The sequence below is a fragment of the Mytilus galloprovincialis genome, chromosome 2, assembly GCF_965363235.1.
Source record: "Mytilus galloprovincialis chromosome 2, xbMytGall1.hap1.1, whole genome shotgun sequence".
Taxonomy (NCBI): domain Eukaryota; kingdom Metazoa; phylum Mollusca; class Bivalvia; order Mytilida; family Mytilidae; genus Mytilus; species Mytilus galloprovincialis.
The window spans coordinates 10,143,816-10,159,855 of NC_134839.1; the positions used below are offsets into that span (position 1 = coordinate 10,143,816).

At 31.9% G+C, this 16,040-nt stretch overlaps 1 long non-coding RNA gene across 1 annotated transcript in view; it reads left to right on the forward strand.

The window, feature by feature from the left end:
• The first annotated feature begins 12,473 nt into the window (after positions 1–12,473).
• The window catches only part of LOC143062108 (uncharacterized), a 121,138-nt gene continuing 117,571 nt past the window's right edge, over positions 12,474–16,040 (forward strand). The window contains exon 1 of the long non-coding RNA XR_012974552.1: positions 12,474–13,071. This is a non-coding gene — a long non-coding RNA (uncharacterized LOC143062108). The remainder of the gene's footprint in view (positions 13,072–16,040) is intronic.

Genomic DNA, 16,040 nt, shown 5'->3' on the forward strand with positions numbered 1-16,040 from the left:
GTTCTACAGGATAAATTTCTTTAGTATACATACTGAAGTCGTCATTATTTAGAGCCAATATATCATCCAAATATCTAAAAGTATTGTTAAATTTTTGTATCAAATGTTGTTTTGATGGGTCTTTGCTAATTTTAGTCATAAATTGTAACTCATAACAATACAAAAACAGGTCCGCAATAAGTGGTGCACAGTTAGTCCCCATTGGAATTCCAATAACTTGACGATATACGGAATCTCCAAAGCGAACAAAAATGTTATCAAGTAAAAATTCAAGTGCATAAATAGTATCAAAGCATGTCCAATTGACATAGTTCTTTTGTTTATTGCTACTAAAAAATGATCTAAAAGAGTTTGAACATATGTACTCGCATTCCGACTTTTTAAATGCCCAGTTAATTAGGGATGTGAATTTTTTCTTAATAAGAATATGAGGCAAAGTGGTATATAGGGTAGAAAAATCAAAACTTTGAACAGATTCAAAATCACCAATATATGCATGCAATTTATCAAGTACTTCCAACGAGTTTTTGACACTCCAAAAGTAATTAATTCCACTATTTTCAAAGGCCTTATTTGAACAATTTATTATCAGGTTTTTTATTGTACCAAGTGTACTAGTAAGTAAAACAGACAATTTAGTAGTTGAACAATGGCTAGAAGATGAAATAAATCTATATTTGTAAGGTTTTTTGTGCAGCTTCGGAAGCCAGTACATAGTTGGGACTTTCATTGTGTTTGGTTCTGCTTGTAAAGAAGTAGCTAAAAGTTTATGTTTGTTACAGATGTCGTTTTCTGAAAATGAAGTCAGTTGAAATGTTGGTGAATTCGTGATTTCCTTTTGCAGAACCTCTATATAAAATTTACGTCAAACAATAATGATATTATTAGCAGCTTTATCAGCCGGGACAAAAACAAATTCCTTGGCTAGTTCTGTTAGTTTATTTTTGATACGCGAAATAGGGTTTTTATAGTATTTGTTGAGGGTAAAATGTTCTTTAAAATGTTGTATTCGAATATCAACTATCTTCATTACTGAATTAAAAAAAGAGTCCAAAGATTTTTTGTAAATGTATTGGTTTTAACATCTCTGATGTAAGTTGTGAGTGATGGTACAAAGTTCAGGAAGGTAGGGAAAGTGCAGAAGAAACTTCAGATTTTAATTGCTTCACAAAATCAGACTTGCATTATTTTCTCATGTTGTCGTCATCGTGAAAAAGGCGGAAATTGGAATGAGACCTACAGGGTGCGACAGCACATATATCATTGTAACATCATCTCTTTTTGTTGCCAAAATCAGTACACGTTTAAATACAAGCTATGGATTTATGTGACCTGAAACAATTTACCCCGATTTATTTAAAGTTTGTTTTTGTGGTCATGTTTTCAAACGTTTTTAGTTTTGACTTTGATATTGGACTAAAAAAACTCCTTGACTGACCTAAATAAAGAGCACTAGTGATGACATGTCTAGACATGTTCAAGCCTTCCTCGACACCTGTGAGGAAAACATCTTGAATATCTCTTGTAGCACGCATTCCAGAAGATATATTGATAAGACATGGAGGAATGGATTCCACATCAAAGGGTTTATTCAGATGGTTCACAATGGCAATAACATGTTCTTCATCTCTTTTCATTGCTGTTGGTAAAGTTTCCTCGTGTGAATTAGCATTATTTGCAGCAATTCCAGTCCTTTCAAGCATTTCACGACTAAGGGATTTTGCTATTCGTTATGATGATTTTCAAATTCTTTATATGGCTTTGGCATTACATAATGATGTTTCAAAATTTGACTATTTTACACTATATAATGTATTCGTTCCAGTTTTTGATGTGGTCACGTCATTAACGTCTCCACGGAGATGTTATTAAGACTTGAACGATGGACAGTCTGATTGAAAGATATTACGAGACGTGAATAATAAAAGTTCCTTGATTGGTTAGGACAATCCAAACATAGTAAATGTCTTTCAATCCCGTAGAGTATTGGATTTTTCCTCTCTATTTTAGCAATTAAATTTTGACTGGTCATTAATCATGCATATTTGTACACAGGTATCTTTTATCTATAAAAAGCCGAATCTTCTGGAGTTTTGTAACATACACAACGCTAAACAATATACCACTTCATAACTTGTGACCTCGCGTGTGTGGTAAAATTTGTTGATTGATATGCAAGGCTATTCTGAACAAATTAATCTACAAAGCGAGAACACTTTCCATTTTCATCAACTAAGAGACGTCTAGCCTTTTTTTGAAAAGCTAATACTTGTTCTTTGATATTGAAATTATATATTACTTGATGAGGTAAAACCACTTGACCATTTGTGACGAACAAGTTCTATTTTAAAACTATTTTTCGTGTTTTATGTGCGTCGGATGAGTCGAAATAAAATTTCGGGTTAGTGTTCGTGTTAAACTGCGCAATAGTCTTCGATTTTGAGATAGAAATAAAGCCATCATAAAAATTAAAGTTCGAACCATCGAACTGACCGTTAAAAGTAGAGTTCGAGTTACAATGCGAATTCAACTTTGAATTTGAGTACTTTTTACGGTAGAGTTGAATATTTGTTATCAAAAATCAAAAAGACAGCAATTATATTCAGTCAGGAAACATCAAGTACTAATAAATATATAGATAACAGATATCCCTCGTAAGTATCAATTTTTTCGGATATTACTAAAGACAATCCTGAAAGTAATCCAAATAAATAAAATAACCTATAAATTAAGCTTGTGAAGTTCTTCAATCTCAAAATTGACGCAGACGCAAATTGAGCGTTTACAACAGAAACTGCATAGATAAGCATTACATAAAATGGTAATGTAAGATATGAGCTTGTAAATTTACTAAAAATTGACGGAGAACGACATAGACATATACATATACGTCCCTTGTAGAGAATCTTGTTCTTGCCGTATAATTCGATCATATACAGTATTGTATGGTGTACACTTCCCACTCACACCATACACCATTACACCATTCACCATACACAGTTATACCGTACACACACCCTGTAGAAATCAAGAGCCATGAACACATAAATTGGATTAATCATTTATTCTCGTAAAATTGTCATTATCACATTACTTAAACTCAAAACTCTTCCCACACATTTTAACTAAACCTTGTTTCTATGATACTAGGTTGATTATAAGATTGTGTATTTGTTGTTATGTTTGTTGCAAAACCGACGAATGGAACACAATACAAGAATACATCCTGTTACAAACCATTTCACATATTTAAACAATATCATTAACCATTAATCATTAAGCATAAATAAATATTAAATCGTGTCGGAAATACAAACACATAGTTCATTATTATGGACCAGAGTTTAGTAAAGAACACTGTGTGAAAAACTTAGAAATTTTGTAGGTCACCCACAAACATACCATTTTTGAGAAAACACATTAAGGATGTACTTAGGTGAGGTTTTGGAATTTGTGTCAAATGTTCGGACTCCTTGGTGTTTTTCCATACAATACAATGTAAAATATTGTGCCCCATAACACCCATTTATTTTTTCATATAAGACTTAATAGCTCATGAAAGGTCATTTACCAAAATTTTAGAAGATTCTTAATTTTCTTTCTTTTGTTTTGAGACCTAATAAAACCAATGCAAATATTAGGTAAAAGTCCGAGTCAGCCTTTTCCCGCCATTTTTTAAATCTCAAATATCTCGAAAAAGGAGATCCATGACCTATCAATATTGTTAGCTTATTCTTATCCTTAATTGATGCTCTAACAGCTAATAATTTCAATTTTAACTTCTTAATTTATTAATTTTCACCTAACCTCACCTAAGTACATCCTTAAAGGAATAACTGTAATATTTTTTCTGTCTATGAAGAAATAACATAAAAAATGTAGTGCACACTGAATAACGCGCGTGTGTGCACCACATTTTTTATGTTATTTCGAATAGACTGACAAACTTGACGTCATGGTCACATGACACAATCTGTCTATGCTATGGAAATATTAATTTACACTGTTTTCGCGGTAACTGTTTTTAGAGAGGTGAATTTCATCAATACCTGCGTGTTTAATTCGTTTCCTCAACAAAAAATTAATACGTCCCCCCCAACAAATAATTAACCTACTACAAATGACTCAAATGTTGGTTGAGAACTTTATTCTTATTCAACATCAAAAGAAAATGGACAAATTAAATGTTCGTAAAATTTTAAAAATCCGACATTAAACTTTGAAAATCAATTGGTATAATAGCTATATTTTTCTTTGATGTAACTAGTCTTTTAACAGTAGTGTATTTACTTGAATGGTTCTATACTGGTATTCCATCATCAAGACTTATACGGAATTCGTCCTTTTTGTTTGCAGGTATAAATTCAATGATTAATCCATTTATATATCTTTTCAGGATTAAATACTTTCGAGAATTACTCCGAAAAAGTAAAAACCAAATTCGGTCCTCTGTTTATCCCGAAAATAGGTGATTGAGAGTTAAAAAATTGCCTTAACAGCACAGTGTTATTATTTGAAACGAAATGATACTTTTAACAATTGGCCGTACTTTTTTTTATTCTTTTCATTGGCAAGACTGCATTCTGCCTTCTAGATGTCTTTTGATGATATTTGACTGTGATTTGTTGACTGATTGTCGTACATTGTATACCCACATTTATTTGTTTTTATGAAGAAAGGAAAACGACAACCTACGTCAAGAATATGAATGTCATTACCAAAAATATTAACATGCATGAACATGCAATAGTTATATGATGTCAATGATTATCCAATTGTTTTTTCCCATGTTTGTCCTTTTATTTTGACACCAATGTAAGAAATGTTATAGTTTTGTAAGCTTCTTCATCAAAAGACAAAACGATATCGAAATGAAAAATCAATTTTGAAATAAAAGTTTCAATGACAAAAATAGACAATGCGATGAGAGGACACATAAATCGGTCAGACATCGTTTTTGTGAGTCATAACATCACATTGGAAATCAGTTAGAGAGTTAAAATAGTTGACACTTATTTGAGGACTTGACGTCAGATGTTTATGTCGATTTCAGGAACAGACGTCGATAAGAGGCCAGACGAAGAAAAGAGACAGCAATCATGTCGCTTTAAACTGGTATTATTTAATCCTAGTATTTTGCATATCAACAAAAGCAATTATTATAGAACAATGATGATATGTATAATAAAAATCAAAATAATATAATATCATTAAACTTACATTATCAATTTTATAAGTACAGAACATATTTGGCAAACTCCTTTGACCAATCCCAAGCAGAGAATCCGTACTTATGTGTTTGTTCTTCAACTTAAGGGGTAGGCCTTTGTAACACTAAAATTTCTGTCTTTTTTAATTTTTCTTATATTCACGTTATTAAAAAGGCAGGGGTCCATGCATCATCTGCTTGAGTCTTGGTGAAATTCATCGTTCCATTTTATGTTTAGGATAAATTAAATATGACCAGTTTTGGGGTTCCCAAAAAATTATCAAAACACACTAGGTATATATCATTTTGTGTGTTTGTACATGTTGTTATTAGAAATACCAATGATTGTTAAAAATGCATAGTAGAAACATATTTTAAAGTTATTCTGAAATATCATTGTGATGCCAATAGCTGAATGTATTGTCAGTAAAGTCGTTCCAGAACTCCTCAGCACATTATGTTTTTTTTTTAAAACTCATTATCATTTCATGTATGAATGGTAATTTTCTACCTTTTTATTTTTTGCTTATTAAAAAAATTTTCTTAATTAAATGCTTTGTGATTTCTAACATGTAAAGTTTACTGGATCTGTTTGTATCATTCCGACAACCAAATGTAAACAACATAAATGCTTGATCACTGTTTAAATTACTTCAGAAATGACCTCCAATACATGTGTAAGAGTTGTTTCTTATATACCAGGTCTTCTTAATACATTTGTACAGTATGCTTTACTACTTTTTGGGAAAATAATAGGTAAAGTTTCCAAGTTTAAAATATGGACAAATGCATGTTAATAAATAAGTTCAGCATAGATACCAGGATTAATATTTAATATTTACGCCAGACGCGCGTTTCGTCTACAAAATACTCATCAGTGACGCTCGAATAAAAAATTGTTTAAAAGTCCAAATAAAATACGAAGTTGAAGAGCAACGAGGACCAAAAATTCCTAAAAGTTTTGCCAAATACAGCTAAGGTAATATATTCCCGAGGTAGAAAAGCCTTAGTATTTCAAAACTTCAAAGTTTTGTTAGCAGTTAATTTATAATAAGAACATATCAATGATAACTCAAGTCAACACAGAAGTGCTGACTACTGGGCTTGTGATACCCTCGGGGAAATAAATCTCGACCAGCAGTGGCATCGACCTAGTGGTTGTAAATAAACTCATCAGTGACGTTCGAATCAAAAAATGTTTAAAAGGCCAAATAAAATACGAAGTTGAAGTGCATTGAGGACCAAACATTCCTAAAATTTAAGCCAAATATAGCTAAGGTAATATATTCCTGAGGTAGAAAGCCTTAGTAGTTAAAACAAAACAAAGTTTTGTTAAAAGTTAATTTATTATAAGAACATATTAATGATAACTCCAGTCAACACAGAAGGGAATTGAATTCAGTCTAATTATCTAAGATTCGGTTATAGATAATGCATATGTTAAGTTTTTTCTTGTCGTAGAACACACCGAGGGATTTCACTGTTGATCAAATTTGTTTTTGAAGGTTTGTTCTATGACAAGAAGAACCTTAAAATATGCATTATCTGACTTATATATATACCGTCAAAAATTATTATTTTTTATAAAGATTTGCAAAATTTAGCATCCTATTTTACCGACCACACTAAAGTTTGATATTCCTTTCTAATGCGTTCAGGTTTTTATACGCCCTACGGCTCATTTAGAATGTGAAATAAAACTTACTGATTTATCTAGATTTAAACCTTAGAAATTATTATCCATACACAATAAAAAATATTACTGTAACTGCATGAAGTAAGACACAAATGAATTGTTACCATCCGATAACAGTGTCTAAACAATACAAGACACTTTGCAAGTAATTTATTGTACTAAATTAGTAGGGGGTGTTTTTTTTTTCTGTTTGTGATGAAATTTCTATCGCGGAAAAGCGATTTTTTTTTCTCAACAATTTGAATTGATTTGAATAAAATATTCAGAATGATTGTCTGTGGAATAGCAATACATATTTTTTATCGGATAATAAGGATATAGTTCTGAACCCTCTCCCCCACCCGATCTCCTTGTAAAAAAGGTGGATGTTACTCAATAGAATAATATAGCATTTTGTAGCTGATTATTTAATAGAGTAAAAGTCTTACACGCGAATATGATAAATCTGGCTTTTTACTAAAGTGTTACATTAAAATTCATCTCACATATATGATAATGTCTCTGTTTTAAAGTGACAAATAAACAAAACTTCTTATTATTTGTTTCTAAAATTAAAATGCGGACAATGACGATTTTTACCTATCATAGATTGAACTTTAAAAAATAAATTCCCAAATCGGCGACAAAAAACTATCAGACGCATATAATTTTGAGGTAAATTATAGTTAGCATTTTATCCAGGCAAATAATGACCTTACACAGGTCTTTAATTTATGCCTTATACAGCATATTTCATTGAAACATGGTATCGTCTATGTTGATGCTTTAAAAGAATGACCAATCGTTCTGAAAGAAAATAACTACATATAGGTATATAAGATATACTAATTTATACCTTTTTCAACTTAAGTCAATCCCAACTTCATTTAAAAATTCATAAGCAATACTTTTTAAGTGTAATTTCATACCCTAACTAGCTATTGGATGTTGAAACATGAAAACATAAATCGGAAAGATGCTTGAAAATAAATTGCAATTAATACACCGTCAAGACTAAGAACCTTAGCAAACACACATCAAATGGCGATAACTGTGTAATTTCACCACACGCATCCTCACTTTTTTTTAACCTGAAGAATAATTACGCCACATCTATCTCAGACAAAACACATTGTTATTGCTTTCGTTTGTCATATCTAAAATTCAAGTATAAAAATAATGAAAACAATTAAATTCATCCAGGATACACATCTATAGTTATTTACGTCAAACGCGCGTTTCATCCACAAATTAAAAGGGTAGCATAGCCATTTGTTAGTTCTGTTTACAATATTCATTGTGTCCTCATAACATAAAATATGTTGCGTATATTGAAGACTGATTTAGGGAACGATGGTTTCGTGAATGTTAAGCTGGGGTCACATATTCACGATTTTTACTGCCGACCTTGACAGGACCATTCCCGATTAAAATTTGTCAAAAATCTGACCAAGATCCTGTGAACCGTGGATGGAAATTCAAACTTAAATTAGAATTTGTAAAAACAAATAATTTATTCACGACAACAATCAGATATTGATCAGGAAGCGTCGATATTCAACCGTTTCCAAGCGAATTTATCCCGATTATCCCGTTCTCAATCCGCTTCTAATCCAATTTATATCTTTCACCAGGTAAATTTCGACCGATTCTGTTACAACTGCGTCCCGATTCTACCGAATGTAATCCGACAGAGAACAGACTGTGACCAGACAGTGAACCGATGCTGACGGAAGTTATCCGTTCGAAAACTGTCGGCATAATCGGGATCAGCAGGTACTGTCGGAACGTAATCCTATCACGGTCCGCCCTATCGCATTGCAAACGGCTTTGTCTGGTCTCAGTCTTATTGTATTCTGTAATAGTCGGGACTCTGACGTGGGTATTATTGACGAATTTCGTATTAATAACGGGACTGTTCCGGAACGGTTTCGGCAAAAACGGTTCGCAATCGACAAGATCTGGATGCGATCTGGACTCAAACGGCAGAAAAACAGCAATGAAAAATTTCTCAAGATCATTCCCGTTCCACAGGACAACGTCCAGAAACACAGAACATTGTTAGGATTGTGATCCGATACAGCAGAATCTGTCACGACATAGGCACGATTGTAATCCGACTAGACTAAATCGGCTGAGTTTCCCCGAATGTGACGGGACGCACCTAGCTGTCGGGGTGCTTCGCCGAACTATTCGGACCCTTCCCGACCCGTAGGAATCTGTTACGAACTTAAACGACTGCCTTCAGACAATGATAGGACATTCCAGATAATTGAGGATAGTAATCCGACTTTTTCACTTTTCGTTTCGTATCGCTGTCTGATCTCAAACGGGAGCAATAATCGGCAATGTGTGAACCCCGCATTAGAGTGCTCGCATAAAATGCGGTAGGTATGGCATGCATTGTTTTTAAACATTTTTGTGGATAGGAAATGTAGAGTGCATTCAAGTACAAAATACATATGGACATACGTTTTTTGTTCTCTCTCTATATTGTGGATCACAAATGAAATGTCCTTTACAAATACACTCGAAAGGGGCACACCTCTGTTACGTCAGGACTACTGTTGTGATACAATTCACAGCATATATTAATTAGGAATACAGTAGTAATTAGTATTCAATTTATTTTCTATAAGTCAGCTCTTATCTAACACTTTTGAAATATACTAGTACAAAGGTTTATGACTGATGCATTATAATTAACTAAATTAATCAACCCGTCATGAAAATTACTGTTACCAAGTTTAGTGTGTCTTATTTTCTAACATATAAGCTATGTTCTACCTGTGTGACGTTGACATTCTGACGTCAAACGCGCGATTCTACGTCAGAGTAATGTTAATCTAACCATTCGCTCCCAGTACTTAAAATCCTTCAATCCTTTATTGGAGAATTTAACAAGCATAAATAAAACAAAACAAAAAAACAAGAAAGCAATGAATGAGGTTGTTAATTTTGATTTATGCCTTTTGTGCTTCTTTGTTAAATATTTGATTGTTTTTATTGTGATTATGATTATAACACAATGATGACTGCTTTACTCATAATTTTGAGAGGTTTGGCTAGCTATAAAACCAGGTTGAATCCACTATTTTCTACATAATAAAATGCCTTTACTAAGACAGGAATATGACAGTTATTATCCATTCGTTTGATGTGTTTGTGATTTTGATTTTGCCATTTGATTAGGGACTTTCTGTTTTGAATTTTCCTCGAAACTCAGTATTTTTGTGATTTTCTGTTTTTGTTCCTCTGCAAAAGAGTGACAAAAGATATCAGAGGGAGAGTCAAGGTTTCTGTTTGCAGAACGGCTGTACTTTCGGTATATAAATATATATATATACATGTATATAGATTTCTAGATTTCATCAATATGTGATTGAGTCATTAGGTAATGTTGTTTTTTTAACATTAATTGATGTGTATGTGTAGAAGAAAAGAAAATTCAAAACGAAAGGACCAAAACTAAACGGCAAAACCAAAAGCTCAAACACATCAAACAAATGGACAACAACTGTCATATTCCTGACTCGGAACAACCATATTCTTAAGTTAAAAAAGGTGGATAAAACCTGTTTTTTATAGCTAGCTAAACCTTTCACTTGTATGACAGTCTCATAAAATCCCATTATAGTGACAACGATGTGTGAAAAATTCCAGAAACAACGGCAAAGCTAATGGTTAACTACGAAATGCAATTACCCGATTCAAAGCCAGTTTTTGGGTACGAGATTTTTTGTATGATAATTCTTTAAATTTCCAATTCAATATAAGATATAATTTAAACAAAACTAAAGTTACAACTTCGTCTAGCAAATATAATCTTATTCTGTTTTGATTTTGTGGTTAATTTGCTCTGAACCCATTTATAATTTTGACTTTCCTAACATGGAGTCTCTAGCGTCCTCGGGAAAGATTGTTCCATTACACATGTTGTACACACACAAGTTATGTTTAATATTGTTTATATTTAGTTAATGTTCCGCTATGAGCTAAGTCAGGTTTCTTTTTATGTGCATAACAGCTTGGCATGTTGCGAAATTAAAATATACAACAAAAACATTTTGAACCTAAAACCAAGGATTTGCAAATCCTTGCTTAAACTTAAAGATTAAACTATTGTAACAATTCTGTGTCGTTTCGTGTTTTAAAATTTTCAGAAATTATCATCTTAAAGTCAAGACCAGATAATCATACCGAATTTGATTGGACAAATAATATTGAATTATCGTTATAAGTATACTTTATACTATGTATAGCAAATCTAAAAGAACGAAAGGGTAGAAAACACAAAAAGAAATCATGCACAAATATCCGTAATATCCATCAACATTAAGATGTCGAATGATTCTTATCCTGGCATATGGGAGTCACACTATAATAGTAATCTTGATCGTTATACAAATTATCACGAATTTATATGTTGGTGATGTTTTTCAATATTTATGTTTGTGAGATGGAATAAATTCCTTAAAACTGAGTCCTGTACTGAAGCCTGGGTTACGGGAAACAAATGATGGTAGACACTCATTATATGCTTTCTTATTAATGCCCTCTGGGGAAAATGTCATTAACATCCTTATTCTAAAACTTTCCCTAGAAAGTTTGTTGGTCCTTGGCCAATCCTCGTTGTTGTTTTAAGATAGTGACAGTAAGGCTTTTGAGATCAGCTTGGGCAGGTAGTTCTGAATTGCAGTAGAATGCACAGCGACACTGAGAAGGTATACAACATTCTCAGTTTTGAGATCTACATAGCAATATAAAGTGTAAACGCACCCGATGGAATGGCAAGTACGTGTTTGAGTGTTCATCTTTGTTGGCATTGATCACACGACTTGTACCATTCTTCATTTGAGGATCTGTCAATAGATTAGTTATCAGCTCATAAAAAATAAATGAAACTTGAAAAACCCAGTCAGAGAAAGTTGAATAACTTCATCAGTGTCGATGTGACATGCAGTATGTTAGCTAGACAGAACAGCCATTCAACAAACGCATGAATATTAATTGAAATGACTGGTAAAGGATATTAGTTATCCGAAATATTCAACATTCGTTCATGATGTTCGTTTTTTAGGGAGTAATGTTGTACCCTTTAAGAATTGCTTATAACATATTGTATTTTGTGGTGTACTGTGGCATAATTATATGATCCATCACTCTGTAAGATTCATCGTTGGCTATTATTCAGACATTATATATATAGATATATATTTATTTATCATTTAAACGCCTCAAAGTATACAAAACAACACCAATAACAAAAAAAGGAAACTATAAATGTATTTATTGATAAATATTTCGGATAACAGATATCCTTCATCAATATGATCATGATGTAAAATGAGTCATATCTATCTACTTTGATTAAACTATAGCAGTCTTGAAATTTATACAATAAAACTGTTAAAACCGGACATCAGTTAAGACGCTTGTACACATATTTATTATTTATATATGTTATATTTATTATTTATATATGTTATATTTATTATTTATATATATATTAATAAAATATTAACTGGACTTGTTTATACTTTGTTCATGTATTGTATGATTCTAGTGTATATTGTGTTTGCATTTCAACCCGTCAGGGTTTTGATTTTTGCAATACATTTGTTCAAATAAAGTTATCTTTATGCACCAGTTAAAGTTATCTTAAGAGTTTATGCACCAGTTAACACATGGTCGGAAATTTAAATTTAAAATCTATCATAACATTTAACTGATATACAAATATTTACTATACCATCCGAAAGTAGAAAATGGCAACCTGTAACTGCCTCTTACTTCTTTTTATTTTTGTTGCAATATTGGAATCATTGTTGTTTGCAGTTATATATGCTGGATGGAGTTCGTATGTTTATATTTTAATTGATTATGGATTTTACATCGATTTGTGTGAAACAAACAAACTTTCATCAAACATAGCTGGAAATAATTCGGTTTCTTTGATGATGAGTAATTTGCCAAAAGTTCCGGAAAATAATACTGCAATAAGTGAACAGAACTTCTCAACATCTTCTTTACAAAATACAACGATACATAGACATTCATGCAAAGAACAACAAGAACATTTGCATCTTCTGTATTCCATATCTATGGTTCCAATCTTTCTTCTGTCATTATGTTGGGGTCCTCTGATATATAAATTCGGAGTAACAGGTCCAAAAATCCTATCAATGTAAGTATATTACTATTCGAAGTTTCAGTTTGAAAATGTATAGGGAACCGTAGGTACAAACAAAACGTAAACAAAGTAATATGTGTTATTTGAATTGAAGTGAAATACGAAAGACGAGAAGGATCATTCAAAATTCAAAATTCAAAATTCAAAATTCAAAATTTAAAATTCAAAATTCAAAACTCAAAAATACTACATTAATATATCTGATTCTCAGCGCTTACGAAAGCCAAAAAAGATCGCACTTCCTTTACTTTAATATACTACTGAAAGCTATTTTAGAAAGTTTGTTAAGAACACGAACCTATTGAAACAAGGCAAAGGGTCCGTTACATCTTCATAGGGATACATCCAACTTTACCATTTGAAACCCTTGGTAACACAGCGTCCTTGCAAGAAGCAACCCTCTATCAAGAAAATAGGAAAGGAAACCCGAGCCCTATACTTTTTGACGATTTTTCTTTATGTTATTTGGGAGTTACGGTCTATGATTGACGAAAGATGATATTTTTGGCATTTACTTATGTAATTCCATTTATTACGAAAGCGTATTAGGGTCATCCTTTTTTATTTATTTCTTTCAAATTGTCGACTTTAATCTTGGAATTATCAACTTTAATCTTGGAATTATCAACTTTAATCTTGCAATTTCCAACTTTAATCTTGGAATTATCATTTTAAATCTAGGTTAACTTCGATTTTTTTTTTGAAGGATTGTACTATGTTTGTCTACAACAATGTACCCATTTTTATATAATATTAACTAATATATAGTACCTATATTTATATATTAAAATTGTGACCCGCCATGACCTGTCCAGGCTTATTGAGGTAGAACGTCATTGTTAGAAAAATTATAAACATGATAAATATCGAGATTCAATGAAATACGTATGGCTTCTTGTTTGCGGACGCCGAACTATACATCTATAATATAAAATTACGACCTCCAATTTGTCAGCCGTCATCGGGTAAAAACGACAAATCAAAGAATTCAACTCTATATATAACTAATATAGGACAATGGTGTAGATTAAAAAATACACCACTCCAGACCCTTTTGTTTTCCACATAATTAATATTGCCAATAATTAACAAGTTCCGGGTCGAATCCGATACCGATACCAATAGCTACTAGTATATTGCAGATGGCAGTTAGGTCCGCTGCTGTATGCCCTAAGGTAATCGGTGCCCTCAGGTAATCGTGGCAATAGTGCCCATATGCGTAGTAATAACATGATCTAAAAATAGAATAAACTAAAAATACATCATTGTACTTTCTATTTCGACTGACAGTATATGTGCGAAAAATAGGAGAAAACAGGAACACATACAATTTTTTACAATAAGTTACGACAAATAATTCACGAAAAAAATCCAAATATTTGGTTTATTTGTGATCATTGCAACGTGAACAGATATTTATTTAGTGAAACGTAAATGACTTAAAATAATTAAAAAGAAAACACTTTTTGAATGGCTATTTCAACTTTTATAAAAATAGTTGTCAAAAACTGGTTTCATAGAGATTTATGTAAATAAATGTATATACAATTATTTAAACTAACTATTAAAGAATAAAAGTTATCCACACATGCCTAAGGCAGCAAACATTTGATTTTCGGCGAAAGACAATATTTTTTGGAGACAGGTCGAAAACATTTTTTTCTTTCATTTCAATTTTAGCATTACATATAGTGGCAGCTGAGGGTGAAACAAACAATTTTTTTTCTCAGGGTCAAAAACAATGATTTGTTTCTCAAACAATTAGAAACAAACTTAAAAAAAACCCAACATAGCCACCCCCTGAAAATGAAATGATATGTTCCCATTCAAATGCATTGATCTCCAAAAAAAAAGGTTCCTATCCCCAGATTACCCCTGGACCCGCCACTGAGCTGTTACAAAAAAATATCGCTATAAACTGTCACGGCATTATTTGAATTTAAGTGTACTGCATGCATCTTCCACTGTAAGATTAGCATTAACACTAATGCAAAATTGTTAAATAATTACCACTTTCGTTGGTTTTTTCTTATCTTTGTTTGAAATGTATTTTATTTAAAACTTCTTTGTGTACCATTCTTTGTTTATTCGAACATGTCGAAAGGGGTAGTAGATATATATACAATTAAAATAGAAGAACCTAGATAACGATATGTATGCGTTCAATAATGATACATATAAAAAAGAAGCTGTGGTATAAATCCCAATGAGACAACTGTCCACAAAAGGACACAGAAATTAACAACTGTAGGTCACCGTACGGCCTTCAACAATGAGCAAAGTCCATACCGCATTGTCATCTATAAAAGGTTCAGAAATAACAATGAAGTACAATTCAAACGAGAAAACTAACGGCCTTAATTATATAAAACAAATGAACAAAAACAAATATGTAGCACCATGAGCACATACTAGTAAACAAACGACAACCACTGAATTACAGGCTCCTGACTTGGGGCAGGCACATACGTTTTTTTTCTCATAAAAGTTGTACAAACAATCGATATGTGAAAAGTATTCCATCAATTATATCAAAGTATAAATAATCATAAATCTTCATTTAAGCAAAAGATTCACATCCCTAATTATTGCGAACCCTATCATAGTTTTCCATAGATTCACCTGCAAGTTACCTGTCCATTTAAACTTTTGGCAGTTCTATTGTCCCATTGAACAAATACAACAGGTATTGTTCTCTGTATAGTTTATTTGATGGGACCTTTAAATTTCTTCCAAGAGGAATCTATCACGCATTGATTAATTTGCCTGAACAAAAAATTGAACTGTCAATGATAAAAATACATGTACAAATAATAAATAAGAACTCTTGCAAAACTGCATGTGGCATTGTATTCATTCAATATCAATAATACATTTTTAATAGTTTCAATATAAACACTGATTCAAAAATTAAAAATTGATTTCTGATCAAACTTTTGTATAATTAACCTTATAACCTACAT